An 18,052-nucleotide genomic window follows, 5' to 3' on the forward strand; every position below is an offset into this window, starting at 1 on the left:
TCCGTAGCTCGCAATCAAAGGGTCCAGACTCTGCATATCCTGCCTGAAGACGAAGGCAGAGGTGCAGCTGACACTGGAGTAGGGAAGGATTTGACTTGGAGGTAGTGGGGAGGACGGCGGTGAATTGGGGCGTCAGCATCTGCGAACTCAAACATGAGTAAGTACCGATCTTTTATACCCAAGTATTAGAATGTGATTAGATAGATAGTCGAAGTGTTGTAACAATTAAGTCTTCCCGGCAGAACTTATGCTAAAGCTTTCATTTATCTTTTTATGTCACATCTGTTTGTCTGTGAACTGAGGCAAAAATTGAAAATACTTTCCTCAAATGTTTATGGCTAGTAGCATTGGTAAGTCAGATTCAGTTTAGTGAATTTGTTCATTTAGGCAGTTTCTATAAATAAGTTTGTTGAAATAATTGAATCAATGAGTCACAGTTCCTGGGTTGTATCTTCTTCATGTAGAAAAATTCTTTAATTAAAAAATGACCAAAAAAAGTTAAATCGATGATTTTAAAATAATATAATACATTTTATTTAATACAATTTAATTAGTATAAAACATCCCTCAAATAGTGTCTTAGTTAACTTGTAGTTTGAGGGCAATAATTTTTATTAAGTTTTTTCTTATTTGTCTTAAAGTTTATATATATATATATATATATATATATATATATATATATATATATATATATATATATATATATATATATATATATATATATGCTGTATATATATATAGTATATGCAGTACAGTATATATATATTCCTGAACTTAAAATGTAATGTTTTAGCATTTAACAAACAATGACAAAACTCAAGTAAATTGCTGGTTATTTTTCATCATTAATTCAAACTACCGGTACAAATAATTTTGCCCTTTGGGAGTGGTCTGTGTGTAGGAAAAGCAAATGGACTGTACACTCACCAAAATGATTAGACAGAGAAAGCGTGAGATAGTGATAATGAGAGAGAAAGGATGGAGAGGGTGAACTAAATCAAAGGTGTCAGCATGACATGAGAATTCTATGCAAATAAATCCCAACATTTGGCCCCATGCAAATCCCTTGTCACCCCTGAAACAAATTGAAGTCATCAAACAGATTCCTGTGCCAAGCTCCTTTGTACTGAAAATATGTTTGTCACTCATCCAAAAATCTCGGCTCATGTCTTTATATTTCGTGTGATTTCTTATTGTGGCTCTTTGTCATATTTTGAGGAGAAGTTTACACAGCTGTCTGTTGTGAGAGATTTGGATGTGGGATCTGTGTGGTTTTGTTTGCTGATTTGCTTTAGGTATTTGTTGCTGTTTCTTTGAGCCTCTGGCTGGGAGACCCTGCTTTCATGCAGATCAGAGGGCCACTTTCTCCAGACAAGTTTCTGTGTCTCATGGGAGGGCCAATAGACTTTGCCTCCGGCAAGTGTTGCACACAGGCAGAGACCTGGAACTTCGAAACATATCCCGACAGAGGAGAGGAAGGGGTTGTAGATGAAAAAGAGGGCAAGGAATAGCACTTTGTCATCCACTTGGAAGATAGGATGTTTGTTCTTTCTGGTATCCCAGGCTTAGAAACAATTTGAAAGAAATGTGTATTTCCCCAAAGCCAGTGCAGTAGACTTAAGATAACTTCATGAAGAAAAGGACAGCACTGGAAAAGTTAAGCTACAGTAGTACTGAGTTCAGACCTGAGCCAACATGTTTTCACAAAAGAGTGATAATAGTAAAAATCTTAAATTTTGCATGCACAACATAAAGCCTATTTTTTGCATTATTTGTGACATTATTTTCCATTTCACAAGTTCTCCTCCCCATCCATTCTAATTAAAGTAGTAAATTATATAATAATGTCATAATGACGAATGACAGGACTGAATGATTAGGCTCCTCCCAAACCTACATTTGGAACTTCATTACAATTACATTTTCCAGCTAAATTCTCATCACTATAATGTACACAGTCATTAAAAAAATTTAACTATATTTTGTAATTCTTATAATTATCAGTGACAATTTGATTTCCATTACATTCTCAATAATTTAATACAGTACCCTTAGTAACCTTAAGTGACACCCACCCACCCTTCACCCCTTCTCACACATGCACACACAGAGAGGGGGAGGGGGGGGGGCAGGTTTAAAAAAAATCTTTTGGTGATTTGAGAGAGAGAGAGAGAGAGAGAGAGAGAGAGAGAGAGAGAGAGAGAGAGAGAGAGAGAGAGAGAGAGAGAGAGAGAGAGAGAGAATTAAAATGTATAAAATATAGATAACAAAATATAGGCTCAATTTTAATTTCTTAATGTATGACATGTATGACAATCGTGTTTAGTCTTTTTTAGGATCAATGCCATAATTTTCATTGTCATTGCCTAAGTTCTCGTTTGTTTCTATGGTTTCTGATTAGTTTTCACCTGTTCCTTGTTCTGTTGATTATCATCCTCAGTGTATTTAAGTCAAGTCAGTCAACTTCTTTGTCGCCATCTCTGTTCGAAATCTGCAATTGCAGTTATTCGCAGAATTATCAACATTACTGAATTATGCCTTGGCATGGCACAGTGCGGATGAATCCAATGTTTTGAGGAGAATGTGTGGCTGTCAGTCACCTCGCCGGTATGGATGCTGTTATTCAGAATCACAGATTCTACTGTTTGAAAGTATGACTGACATAAGAATGTCATCTGAACAAGTAAGTAGCTAACACAAGCGACAAGCAAACAAGTGTACTACTGTTACAATTCAACCATTGAAATGTCTTAGGCCTACCTGTCCAACAGAAAAAAGCCATCTCTGCATCCGTTTTGAACCTCTTCAGAACCCAGACTTCACACCACCTTTCAAAAGCCCTTTTTATCCTTGTTTTTGCATGGGCCTGGTTGAAGTCTCTTTTTTTTTCTGTAGCCACTCCGAAAGCCACTTTTATATTTTACAACGGGTGAATCTCCACATGTCACTGGTATTTGTCGTTCGAACCTTTCTGGATCCGCCATCAAATTGATGAGTTTATTTATATCAAGTGCTGTAAGAAAAAGCTATAAATCTCATCACCAACATCCTCACACGCAATTTAACCTACTAGCCAGGACACTTTCTTTATGTGAACAGCTGTGACGAAATGAAGCAAAGATATGCTTGAATTTCCAGCGGGAATCCACCAGTACCACTGGAATTAAAAGCATTATTACCAGTTTACCGTTGTAAATCGAGCCAAGGTAAGCAGATCGTTTTGAACACTGGCTGGTTATGTTCTTGCTCAATTTATTTTGGATCATTTTTAACCCCAAAAAGTTACGGACTGCAGCTTTAAGTAAGTTCAGCGTTGATTAATTTCTGTTGTAAAAATAATTCGTTATTAATTTAGGGGCCGTTTACACAACACCGTTTTCTACTCGAAACCGAAAACTTTTTAATGCATTCTGGCCGTTTATTCACACGAAAACAGTAGTTTTGGTAGCCTGAGGACGCAAACTTTGAAACAGATTTCAAAGTGGAAGTTTTTGAAAATGAGCTTTTGAAAACGATACCATTATCATCTAAGTGTAAACTGCAAAATGCAAATCTGTGAAAGCGGTGACGGCACGCACATGCACATTACGTGTTTAGTCTATAGGCATGCTTGTCAAATGCGTAGGTGCGCAGTCTTTCTTTACAAAGTGACACTGCAAAATTCAGTTCATTGTCTTGTGTTAATGTTACAATGGATTATATATTAATGTTCTTGGAGTTTATTAATAGTCTGTTTCTCATTCATTCTGCGTTACGCATTCATTCCTACTTTCGCATATCAAGTAGGATATTCACTACTTGCTAGCCTAGTAAAATTTATTTTATTTCTTTATTTATTTTAGTATTTTAGTATTATTTATATAATATGAATTGGCTTGGTTTTTATATTGTTAGTATTTTCATTTTAGTTTAAATTTAATAATATTTATGTGCTTTTATAATTTTAAGTTTGTTTTATATTTCTATTTATAGCTTTATTTATTTTTTTAAATAAGGAATTTTATCTTAAACTTATTAGCTTTTTTTAAAATATACATGTTATAGTTACATTACAATGAAATAATACATTATTTAATTTTAAATTTGTGTCTATTATTATTTTTTGTATGGCTTCAGTACACTTATTAACTCTTCTGGTACTTTTTCATCCTTTTGGAGCTTGAAAGCCACTGGTCACCATCTACTTTCGACAGCATTTTGTGTGCATTTGTATAGCAATAGCGTGTGTGTGTGTGTGTGTGTGTGTGTGTGTGTGTGTGTGTGTGTGTGTGTGTGTGTGTGTGTGTGTGTGTGTGTGTGTGTGTGTGTGTGTGTGTGTGTGTGTGTGTGCGTGTGTGTGTGCGTGTGCGTGTGTGCGTGCATGCGTGTGTGTGTGTGCATTCTGTAGTACAACTCCAAACGTTTACAGTTAAGATTATTGAAAAGTTTAAAGTAAAATCATTTGCCAAATAAATTCTGAATGGTCAGCTTTCCTGGAAAAGCAATATGCATTTATTCATATTTCAGCATAAAACATCTGCCATGATTATTTCCATTCTTTCCACATCTCAATATTTAATATAAATCATATCCACATGTGGCCAAAGTACTCATATCTATATCTTTCTCTTTCCATTATCATTTATCAACCCAAAGATGGATATTCCCCTTTGGCGCCGGACTAGGCCCATCTCACAGAACCCCATTCACTCTAATGGCTCCCGCAGAGCATGAACAATACGGGCAGCGTTTTCATCGTTCCCTGACCTTGAACCAATTTATATAGCTTTCTGTCGCTCCCTTCCCGCAAATGCATGATCAGATGTGTTGGGGGCTTCATCGACCATGGAGGAATGCATTTTCTTGAAAGTTCACCAGGGCACACAGTGTGTCGTCTTCCACAGTTGGATTTACAGATATCGTAGCTCTTAAAAAGAGCGGACCGTATCTCTAAGTTTAGCTTTTCCCAAACCCAAGGGAGAACATGCCCACAATTGGCTTCAAGAGTTCTAAACAGACTTATCTGGCCGGATCTATAAGAGCCAAGCGTGGAAAAGCTGCTCTGCCCGTGGCTTATGGAGTACACAAATTAATGCAATAGATTTAGGATTTTCTAAAGAAGGTTTTGCCTTGTTTGCCTGTTGTAATTTATTCTCTATTCACGTTGTGGTTTGTGGTGAGATCTGTAAATTCACATGGTCACCTGGTCACAGAGATTGCGGTTTGTGTATTTGGTTTATCTGGAATGGGATTTTAAAAGTCTAAAGCTTGTAATCTTTAATGGCTTTCCTTTGAAAGACATACTGAAATCTCTAGCAATGTGTGTGTTTTCAATGAAACGGATTACATTTTTCTGAAAGTCTTTAGTTATAAAGCTAAAGTAACTACAGTAAGTAGCCATTTGTCTTCAGTGTGTGAAACCCGAACACAAGTGCTCTCGGTTTAATGTTCTCACCTTGAGACACCTCTTTTTTTTACCAACATAATACCTTTCTTTCATCTTTATGTATAAGAATCTTCAAATCCACACTCAGACGAGAGAGAGAGACCTAGTGAGAAAAGTTAACTGAAGTTTTTGACTTGGTGCTCAATTGATTGATTTCGGCCCTTTGCCAAGCGATTCTGAGACGTGGCATATGAGGTCACCCTCACACACAGACTGTGTTAGAATTGTAAAGGTAAAGATATTGTATGTTGTCATGGTGACAGACACTGCAATGAATGTAATATAAAATTCACATTCTGTATTATACAAGCAGCATTCAAGTTTTAAATTCTTGAAATGTCTGACACTTGTCATTTAATGGTGGCGCAATGGACATTAGAATAGGGAATGTCGAACTTCAGTGAAGGAGTTCCAATGGCTAAATAGAAATAGTTTAGAATGTTAAAATGTGCATTTATGGATTCGTTTGGATGTATTTGATGTTTAAAACAATTTCTAAGCAGGTCTGGTTAACTTTGTTTAGTATTAAAACGTGGGTAGTTTTGGCACTAAAGTTCAATTAGCTGAGCCCCATTCAAGGCCTTCATAAAACAGCTGGCCTGTTGTACCTGCATGGGAAGGCTAATGGCTATATAAATATTTTATATATGCACTATATACAATATATTAATATATTATATAAATATGTATTCACTATTGTGATTATTTATATTACAAAATGATCATTTTATGAATGCAAGAAGGCCCTCAAGACTGTTCTTTACATTTTACCACAGAAAAGGGGTAACTTGCAATTTTATTTAAGTTAATATAAATTAAATTCACTGCCATGATATATATATATATATATATATATATATATATATATATATATATATATATATATATATAAAAGTACCATAGATTACCATCCAGTGTTATTTGAATGCCAATGAGATACTATAATAGTTTAAATTAGGGCTGTAGCTATCGAATATTTTAGTAATCAAGTATTCTACCAATTTTTCCATCGAGTAATCGGATAAGTACTTTTTCTTTATTAAATAGCAATATTTAATATACAAGAGAAAATAAGACAGTTCTCTTAAAATGAACAACTAATTTGTTTCCTTTTTAGATTATTTTTTTTTTACAATTTTTATTGCTGAAATTGCATACATTAATATCTGTGAAAACTAAACCAATTTAGTGCATTGAATTGCCACATTATAATGCAAATACAAATTGTATATATATATATATATATATATATATATATATATATATATATATATATATACAATTTGTATTTGCATTATAATGTGGCAATTCAATGCACTAAATTGGTTTAGTTTATTATTATTATATATATATATATATATATATATATATATATATATATATATATATATATATATATATATATATATATATATATATATATATATATATATATATAATAATAATAAACTAAATATTGGATTTATGTTATGCAACTTAACTTTGAAATCTCAGCTTCAGCTCAGGTATGACAAGACTTTACTGTCTTCTGAAGATTTTGTGGCTTTTGTAAGAAGCAAAAAATATTGGACAGGAAGGAAACTTGGAACAAGAACAAGAGTCGAGATCTAGGTAGAGATGCGGATCATCGCATTATAATTATTCACATGCTCAATGTCAAACGCCATGCTATCGTAACATATAAACTACAATGAATTGAGTTGCTTTGAATTAGCAAAATTTAATTTCTTAAATAACCTAAAGCAGGGTCGACAACCTATGCAGCACACGGAGGAGTAACTGCTGGAGCGTGAGCAAACGCAAGAGAGGTGTTTGTGTTTAATTCAGGTAAAGTACATCGCACATACAGATCTACATTTTCAACTCATCATTCACCATAGTAACACAGCTTGGTTTATAAATATATGAATATTCATAATTTATGAGCTATGAATAGCCTGTGATTAAAAAGTGAGATTTTAAATTACGCAAACCAATGAAAGCACGCAGCTATGAAAGCAGGAGCGCTGCGCGTCATGCGCACACAACACAGCCCGTTCTGCTATTTGTTGCGCTGAGCTTTGTGAACATTTAAAACAGCACTAGGTAACTTTTCAACCTTCATAATATATTTTTTAAGACTCTTGTGATGATAAATCGACTTACAATAGGTTGAATGACACATCTGCCATAGCCTGATGGGGTCTGTATCGTTTTTAATCGTACTTTTAAACTTCGGGTTTCGGGTAGTAACCCGAGAAAAAAAAGAACTACAAAATTCGACTGCTTTACGGCATATACGTCACTTCCACCAACACCCACACTTCCTTAAATTCGGACGTGCGAGCCCAACTTTGATCGTCGGATAATATAGTCATGTCCGAAGCAGCAGAGACAAATAAGAAAGAAAAGGTTTTGTTGGAGGAAAGCAATAAGAGGAAACGAGAAAGTGATGAGATTAAAGGCAGGACGAGGATCAACATGTGACCAGCGTTTGCTCGTTGGCGTGAGCTGAAGGAGGCGTGCCCGACCGATGCGGTCATGCTTGTTATGGTGATTACCTACCACTCAAACATTGAACTGAAGTATCATATAGATTCTGTAAAACGCTAACCAATAGACTACTATAATGACGCTAGCTTGTAAACGTGAGCATCGTGATTATTTGGCGTTTGAAAAAAATAAAACCGATGAAATTATATTCATAAGACACGCTGAAACATGCCACTGACTGTAACGTTACCTGGGATGATGGGATGAAGACATTTCACACGCGACGCCAGAAGAACTCTGAACTCCTCTTGCAGTGTTCAGGGGAACTGTTAATGCTGCACCAACCCGCGGCGCCACTTTTTTTAAGTTACTTGGCCCGCACCGCACCACTGTATATATTTTTACAACCCGCCCCGCACCCGCGACCATTAAATAGACATACGGGGTCCGCGGGTTATGAGACGACCCGTGCATCACTAGTTCAGGGCTATCAGGGTTGTCATGTCAACAAATGCACGCGCGATGGCATCCCCTGTTGTAGGATGGCAGCTTTTACGACAGTAGTTGAGGACATTATTTTTTCCAAACTGTAGGGGGACCCCGAGAGCAAAAGTAGCCAAGTGCAGCTTTAATGAAGTATTTTGGTGATATCAAGTATAAAGTCCCATTAAACATTTCATAAACACGTCACAATAACGGTGCAAACTTCATTCATGATTAGCTTATGTATTGGTCTCTCTTCAACTGACGCGTGAGTCCGCGAACTGCCGCAAATGAAGCTTAAGCGTTTTAAATATTCAGCGTCACATCCTGAAGCTCAACACACACTTCATTTAAAAATAGCGAGAACAGTGTTGATGCCGTTCTCTCTCGTGTTGCAGTCTCTGGTCTGCTATGATATTTTTTAAATTTGAGTAACTTGAGTTAATCGTGGAATCATTTCAGCCCTAGTTTGAATTTGTTTTTTAGTTTTCTGTTTATTTTCTGTTTTTATATTAGTTTTTGTCATTTTGTTGTTTTGTTACATTTTAATTTTAGTTTTAATATATGTATATAAAATTTGAATAAAAGTTTAGGGCTGCACATAATTAATCATATTTTAATTATGATGATGATTTGTGCTTACCTCAAATAATTAAAAATAACCATTGTGATATTGGCCGGCTGTTATTTGTTCTTAAAATGTTTTTTTTAATTTGCCATTTCCATTATCTTGCATTGATAACAAGCCTCTACTATCTTTCCTAAATGCTGCTTTTCTCTTAAAAGGATACATTTTGTTCAGTGTTTATCTTCCCAACTTGGCAACCACACACACGCAATCTCTGGGCTGCAAAACAAGCGCAGATAATCTGAAAACACCGACAAACGTGTTTGAGTTCAATGATGTCCATTGTGAAATTCTGTTTGAATTAAAATATCATACAGCCAGCATGTGTTCCTTCATGAAGCTGCGTGTGCCATTTGCCTACTACTAAATCTGCGAGCGAACCTTCTCTGTGACGAACAGTAATAAATCCAAACTTGATTCTCTGACCATATTGTTTGCAATTGTGGTTGCTGAATAGATGCACTTGCAACCTCTGTGCTACAATATGGTTTTGCCAAATTGTATGTCCAAAAACATGTCCACAAAAGCATGTTTTGGTATGGTTTTGATATAGTGTGTTGTAGCTTGTTGCTTGATTTTACATGGATTTAATATTAAAAAATAAATGAACTGGTCTTGGTCCTACTCTTGTCATTAATAACAGCAGCTGTATTTGAGACTTAGACCTTTAATCTGATCATTACAAAGAGTAGCGCAGTGTTAAGATCAATTAATACCTCATTAATCAAACACAAACTAGTCTTAGCATTTGCCGCAACCGATTTTGCTCATTATCATGCATAGTTTGTTATATATTTTGGCTGTCAGAAGCACTTGAGAAGTGAATTATTTCAGCTGAATTATTGACAGCTCATGATTTAGCCACCCAGTGGAACTAATGCTCTCAGGAGCAGATTTATGAAAGCCTTCAATAAATGTTGGAATTTTCGCTCATGAATTTTTAGGGGCTTGATCAATGATTGGAGCGTGGCGAGAGCCCCAACCAATCGCAGGTCCTCTTGCTCTGCATTGATCCAGCAATGCAGTCTGCACATTGACAATGTCCTAGTAAATCATAGTCGTTTGTCTGAACCACAGAACAAGGTAGAAATGATAATGAGATATTCCTATGAAACTTTGCCAAGTTATTACTCTCATTATTGCAATATGCATTTTTTTATATTACTTCTCCCCATGAGCACGATCGTATACCAATTAGACACTAATTAATTAAATATTTTTCATTATAAAAAAACTTTAGGAACAAAAATAAGATTTTTTTTACGACTAGTTCTACACATTGATAGGCCAGTAGGTGGTGAATGGTCTCGAATGAATCATTTGCACAAACAATTTGATGGATTCGTTCAGGAAAGAATCAAGTGACTCTAGCTGTGTTCAAAATCATCCCCTACACCCACATTAACTATTCCCTACGAGTGAGCAAATTTAGACACTGAGTGCACCGGAAGGGCTGCCGCTTTTGCATGGTTTGTACTTAATTTTTAATAATCATCTGAAGCTTAGCAAACTTGCAGCTCCTGTAGTAATGAAGATTTATCTTGCACTCATGAAAATTTGTATGTATAATCTTAATTAAACAATTTAAGGGTGTTTTCACACCTAAGCGTTTGTTTCAGAACCTAGTGCATTTTCACTCTTGGTTCGGTTCGTTTAGGCATTTATGAATACGATAATAACGGTTGGATCCACACCAAAACAATTGCTCTGAGACCGCCTTAACGACGTGGTCTTGGCCCCATTGCAAACGAACTCTGGAGCGGGTCACTTCAGGTGTGAATCCAATCCGAACCTAATGGTATCATACTGGTAATTCATAACAGAAATATGCCATATAAAAATCAGTAGTGTATGATACTGTGAGTGAGCACAATACTGCCCTACAAAGGCAAAAGACCTTAAAGATACACTGTGTGATATTTCCCCCCATCTAGCGGTGTAAAGGTATATGACCATCCAGTGAATAATAGTTTCTGTTCCTCTCAATTCTGATTTCGTTTTAACTCCTACGGTGGCCGATTTAGTCCAAGATTAACATGGCAATCCCCATCTTCACATTCGACACGGTGTCATCGAGTGTTGAAACGCGAAATGCGAAGCTTGATTTAACGGGTATGTCCCTCTTTGGCTAATGTACTTTCAAGATGGAGGGGCAACATGGCGACCGGCATTCGAACCCCTCACCCGTATGTGTTTTCAATGGCATATTATTACTTGAAAGAAGTAAATATATATTAATGAGCACAAATATTTTTGAAAGAAGTAAGTGTTTTTAGCTAAGAATAAACTAAAAAAGTTACACAGTGTAGCTTTAACTCACAGGGGTGTGGAAATGAGAAAAATGACTTTAAAGATGTTTTGTTGTCCAGCCAAATTAATTATAGGTAGGACACTGGAAATCTGGCATTTAGATGGTTTAATAATGAAAAATATGTTAAAAAAAATTGCCCCCTATTTTAAAGTTACTGCACTCTGCCTTTGTATTGCCTGCAAACATTGAGGAGTCATACCAAGGCAAAAGGCAGTAACTTCCATATTATCAATATTTGGTTGCTGATCAACATTTCCAAAAATCATTATAGTAACACCTGTATAAAATCTAATGATCACGTAATTTATTTTGGATGATTTACAATTTATAGCCATCTTCTTATTACTATCATGTGCTTTGGTTGCATTCTGATGCCATTATTAAGACATTAGACATTACACAATACCTCTTGTAAAGAGTATCTTCATTGGTGTGCAGCAAAACTAACAGGTTGATAGGTGACACTGAATTATACGAAAAAGATAAGCTTATTTCTAATGAGTAAACATTTGCATATATAATGCAAAGATATAACAAATAGAACAAAGAACAAGTCATGTAAAAATGTAAAATGCATGGGACTGGAATAAGATAAATAGCAAATAGTGTCGATGGTTAATCAAGGGTTAAGTTTGGCTTATCAAACTTTAATAGATAGTAAAACAAAGGCGGGGCACCGTAACTTAATGTTGACGCATGGCTAAACGAGGCAGAGTACCATAACTCAGTTTGAGCGTTCTAAATCAAAGACAAAGAGCGGTAACTGTTGTTACGGTGTTCTGCCTTAGTTTCTCCCGAGCTTTTGGAAGTTACTGTTAAGACAATCCATAATTTTCTTGAAAAAACAACGGAATTGACTAACGATATTTATTCACATGATAAAGGAGGTCTTGAATGTCCCAAAAATGTCAATAACTCATTTTCAACCAAAAACGAAGTTACAGCCTTTTGCCTTTGCATAGAAGAATAGTTATCACAGTTGAAACCAAAGAGCACCTCTTCATCTTAACATGTTGTGTAATTGCACTTCTCCGTGTAAGAATGATTTCCTGATGAAGCCTTGATTCCTGCTTACAACATTCAGAGATCCAGAGGAAGCATGTTTGAATTTGCTGAAATATTAATACTAATGTAGTATACACTTTAACAGCCGGAATGGTCTTGACATTTATACGCTGTCTGTTAGTCATCGCGCTACCTAAGCTCCGCCCATGTCCCACCTCTTTGCCCATTTTCTGTTATCCGGACGCGACGCGCGATGGAGCACTGCCGAGATGGCGACGGCCAGCTCGACCCTAATTTACACTTCAGAACTATGGGTGACGTTACGGACACTACATCCATTTTTTTTACAGTCTATGATGTGCACTCTGAAGTTGCCAGAACTCAATGTTGAGTTTTGCTTGAGCTGATTGTGAGTTTTACTAATGGTGAAATGCTGTTTCATGCATACTGAGCTTTTTACACTGTTAAAGACTTGGACTCCCATCCTAAACATAGACAAAGTTTCAAAAACTAATGTTGGGCGTTTGATGGAGTATTTCTGTGTTAAACATACTCCTTCCGGTTTCTCACAAGTTTCGGAGAGTTTTTTTTCGAGTATGACTCGACTTTACATGAACAGACCGGAAGGTCCTTGTATGGGCCGTATGGGCTCTTCTTCCGGTAGGGTGCGCGCGCGCGTGCCTAGAGCGACAGAGAAAATGCACGCCGTAAACACTCTCTCAGCTGCAGATCCAGTCGTCCGTGAAAACTAATGTCAGTTATAGTCCGCGCCGCGCTCCACTTCATTCCTCCACTTTGACATTAAGCGACTTCAACGCTTCAGCACAGCATTCCGGGAAGGCAGCGCTGCATTTGAACCGATTTGAACGCAGAAATGCTTCAGTCGCATCGCAAAGTGGATCTCCACACTCCAAGAAGTGTGTTTTTGACGGAGCCGTCCCAGCGATAAAGGTTCGGTCCTGCTTTGGGAGAAGCCGGTGAGTAAAACTGCTTCAAATGTCTGTGCTGTTGCTTATCGTCGCGTGAGTTAACATCAGTAAACGACACGATCGCGTGCTTCGTCATTCAAATGCACTAACGGACTTCATTGCTGTTCGAACGTTACACTAGTCTGGCGTGCAAAACCGTTTTGCTTGCTACTAAGGTTTGGTCGCATACAATAATCCATAAACCGAATCATGTCCTCATAAACTGAGAGTAAAGACAAATGTTGACAGTACATACCACAGAGACGGACGTCCTGCTGTTGCTGTTTCTATTTCAGCCTCCGAATTAGATTCTGGATCATATCTATTAGCTGAGATCGATAGCAAGGGTTTCTCCACGCTTGAGGACGTCACCGCTTTGCGCATTCGTCATTTTTTAGCTCCGCCCACACGATACACCTCCAGGCGCTCGTTTTTTTTCGGAAAGACTCGGTACAGCCCATATTTCTTTTACAAATATAATAAAACTAAAGACTTTTCGGAGATATGAAGGATGCAATACTACTCTATAGGTACTCAAAGATTGACATGAGATTGACTGAAACTGAGTGTTTCACCCCCCCCCCCCCCCCCCTTAAGATGTTTATGTGAATTTACACGTTGTCAGTATATTAATAATGTTTAGTGTATTATTGTTAGAGGAAGATTTGAAAAAGAGTGATGGCTGAGAGACATTACACAAGAGAAACAGTCAGAGGAATATCACTGCAAAAAGAAGGCTTATGAACAGGCAAGAGCTTTGGGGCCCACGTTAATATAAGAAAAGCTTTCCTGGAGAGGCCTAAGCCTGAAGGCCTAAAAAGATAACAACAGTGTTTCTCAGAAATCACTTATATATTTGTTTGTTGTTGTTTATTTCATGGTGATATTTACATCCTGAATTGCCATTGGCTTTTTTTACCACAATTTGCATACTGAATTGTGATTGGCTTCGTTTCCTTTGCATGTTAGACAGTGTTGTTGATTTGAATGAGATCGATTGATTTAAATGCTCCTCATTCAGTAAAGTACATTTTTGGTGTCTGTTCTGTTTTATCTATTCTTTTTTCTTTCGATTTTTGCCGTTGTATCTTTATCTTAAATCACTGTGAACCACTGAACGGGATGAGAGAGAACGAGATAAGAGAAACTTGCAACCTTTTGTCATGTTATTGCTCTTTTTTTTCCAACTGATATTCGCACCCTCGGTTGTCCGTTGCTCTGCGGACAACGGCATCTGGTCCACGCCACCCTGTGTCCCGTTACCAGGCCAACAGCGGCAGTGTCCTATTAGCGCAGCCCTGCGGACTCCTCAAAAAGACTATCGAGCAGAGTACAGCTGTGGCTGTGGTACAGCGCTGTCCTGATCCTCGTCCACGTCTGCATTTCTGCAGCCTCAGCCTCAGTCTCTCCATCTGGTCTTTGAAGGAGACCAGAAACCCAAAGTAATCAATTTTTAGTGAGACACTCCAGCGTCTGTGATATTTCAAGTACCTCCTGACTTTGTGAAAAATAATCTTGCGCAGGATGACGTCTAACACCAGGCCGCTTTCGGTTCCTGCAATTGACTGCATTAAAGCTTTCATTAGCTTTCATTTGATTTCCTTGCAGTTCATTGATGACAGTATTAGTAGGAGCTGGCTTCTTGTTGATGAAAGCCAAAGAAAGTCTCTGAGTAACAGAAGCCCTTGTTCTGCTCCAGGTGGACTCACCTGCTCCATCTCTGGGGACGCAATTATTCTTCTCGTGGCTGCATGAAGGCACACGCATCCCTAGATGGCTGCGCAGGCAAGCCCTTGTTAATTGGTGATGTCAGCGATACACCGCTGGCCCTGTTTTCTTTCCTACCATCCTCGTTTTTATGTTTCCCTTTTTGGCACCTGCTTCATTTTGTTGTTGGTTGCGCTTGCTCGACATTTTCTTCTGCATATGTATATATCGGTAAATGTTTTATTCATGGGGAATGCAAACCGGTGCCATTCCTATACCTTCTCCCTCTCTCTCTCTCTCTGTCTGACTTCCTCCTAATGCTCGTTTGAGGTGTCATTACACGTTTGGCAGAGCAAGCCGAGATGTTTTTGATGAGGAAAAATGTGACCGAGTGCCTTTCTTGACACTGCAGGGATCTTTTAATGAGTGTACGTCGTTAATTGACTGCCTGGGATATGCGGTTGATCACAACACATGCACTCTTGCAGTTTTATACCGACTTGTCTTCCCAAAGGATGCACGCACCTGTTCTTGAATAATTATGCTGTTGCCACCATTTAATTTGACTTTTAAGATCTCATTTTTTAATTAAAATGTTAACTTTGCTTACTCTTACCTGTGTTAACCTAAAATGGCTTGCGAATAAATGGAAGTTCTTACAGACAGGTCTTGTCAGTCCTTGTGGTGTTGTTATTCACTGCTGTATGTTGTCATGGAGCAAGGCATGATGCAAGGCTTGTGAAATGTGTCTCATGCTTTGTGTCATATGTCCTCTGGATATATTCCGTTGGTGTTTGTACAGGTGATTGGCCCCTCTGCATCCATCATCAACAGTAACATACAATAATATAACCCTGTATGTCAAACATACAGAATATTTTTAGTGCTCTCCCTCTGGAATTGTGCACACATCAGTTGAACAAATCTCTTATGAAGTGAAATTATGAAGTTTTTTCTGATAAATATTTTCTTCTATCCCAGTTTAATGTGCAAAACAGCCATACATTTATTGGAAATTCATCCATCCATCCAATTTGCATCCATGAAGCTTAAAGTATATCTTTCACTTTGTCTCCTGCAAACAATACAAGCTCTCAAACCAGGAAGCATTTTTTTAGTAAACTGAATTATTTCTGCTGCCCTCCCCTCCCCACCATCGTATTGCCTGTTCAAATTGTTTTTGAAATCTAAGCTGCTTATTTATTTAAAGCAACCAGTAATGTGCTGACACTTTGTTGTTAAAAGGCATTTTTCTGTTATTCTGAAGCTGAAATATGTGCAGATGTTCTCTGGTTTTGTTCTCCTGCTGCTTGTTAGAAGCTTGATGCCCTTTAGAGCTTTTTATGGCTGCTGCAGACTAAGTTAGGTAGTCTTAATTCTACTTCCTCTGTTTTTACATTTGCTGTTGCAAAATTTGCTAAATCAGTTGGGCAGAGATCCAGCGAGGTGAAGTGCAATACTTGATGAGTTTTCTTTGCACAGACCCAGCAAACATGCAGAAACCAACAACACCTAAAGTGTTATAAAGTGCACGTGTAATTAGCAGAGGCTGTTGGTGTAAAATTATGGAGAATTTAAATCAAACCAATGACATTTGCTTCATGCCGTTTTTCTGTGGAGACACTTTTAAGTGACTATGAAGACTGATGCCAGACTGTCTACAAGTCTACAACTGACAGCACCATTATTATATATTTAAACAGTAGAAAATACACTAATCAGGCGTAACATTATGACCATTGACAGTTGACGTGAATAGCAATGATTATCTCTTCATCACAATACCTGATAATGGGTAGAAGATATTAGGATGCAAGTGAACATTTTGTCCTCAGAGTTGATGTGTTAGAAGCATTAAAATTTGGCAAGCATAAGGATTTGAGCGAATTTGATAAGGGCCAGATTGTGATGAGTCGATGACTGGGTCAGAGCCAAAACTGCAGGTCTTGTGGGGTGTTTCCAGTCAGTATTAGGGCTGCACGATTTGGGGAAAATATATAATTGCGATTGTGGGTAAAATTGTGATTGCGATTTAAAATGCGATTATTGTTATTATAATTGTTTACAAATGAAAAGTGTGTGTATATAACATTTTGTGTTTTTATATTAATGTGAAATAATTATTATGATTTTTATTACTGCTAAAAATATTTTTTTTAAAATAACAAATATTACCATTACAATAACATTTTCATAATTACAAATAAAAAGAGTACATCAGAATAAATATAACAATATAATACTAATACTAATTATTATTATTATTTTTGTAATATTTTACAGAAAACTTATTTTACACAAAAAAAAAACTGCTGGGTTACCTATTAATATGCAGACAGCCAATGACTAAAAACATTAGAAAGGTCTAGCCTAAGGAGTTATTCTTAAAGTCTGTCTTTAATATGAAATATGAACCTCTTGTGCATCCACTGTTGGGGAAAAAACTCCTGTACATTGAAGAAAAACATGGATTGTCCAAAAAATGTATAATTTTTAAAGTTTATTACGTTTTAAAATGTATTAAGCATTATTTTCTTATTATTGATTACTCAAAAGTTTTTAATTCATACTGAAAGCCAGAGGGCGCCCTCGAGCGGAAAACGCTACATTCGCCTCAGAGAAGTAATTGACGACGTTAGTTTTCAGGAAATCTATGATGTGAAGCTAACGCGCTGTAAACAGAAGATAGAGACGCTTTTATTAAACATGACGTCAATAAACACGACTGCAGCAAAATATGGTGTATTTGAGTTCTTCAAGCCGGCAAGGGTATTTTCATAATAATAAAGTGTATTATAATGCAGTGCTGATTGACATAGAATGCTATAAAATAACGCATCGTCTGCCTCACTCTGATGAGAAGCCACATCACAGCTGATATCAGCTCACACACACTTGACTGACGATATGAAGTGAGGTAAAACATGTTATTAAATGTTGTCTTATGTTGAACAGGTTTATGAAGGCTTCACTAGTTTGTGAAGATGTTTGCATCGTGTTGCTTTTTCAAACGCACGTTATAAGCGACTCAAACTCGCAGTCTTTCAGACGGA

The 18,052-nt window shown here is 37.0% G+C and overlaps 1 protein-coding gene across 4 annotated transcripts in view; it reads left to right on the forward strand.

Annotated features, from left to right (window-relative positions):
- The window catches only part of cntn4 (contactin 4), a 204,572-nt gene that overhangs the window by 37,092 nt on the left and 149,428 nt on the right, over window positions 1-18,052 (forward strand). The window contains exon 1 of one of the 4 annotated variants that reach the window (XM_067460245.1): window positions 17,869-17,916. The exons of the other annotated variants lie outside the window; for them this stretch is intronic. The gene's annotated coding sequence lies outside the window, so the exon portion shown is untranslated. Of the gene's footprint in view, window positions 1-17,868; window positions 17,917-18,052 lie in introns of those variants that run through there. 4 annotated transcript variants of the gene reach the window in all.

The sequence above is a fragment of the Pseudorasbora parva genome, chromosome 12, assembly GCF_024679245.1.
Source record: "Pseudorasbora parva isolate DD20220531a chromosome 12, ASM2467924v1, whole genome shotgun sequence".
In the NCBI taxonomy this organism is placed as follows: domain Eukaryota; kingdom Metazoa; phylum Chordata; class Actinopteri; order Cypriniformes; family Gobionidae; genus Pseudorasbora; species Pseudorasbora parva.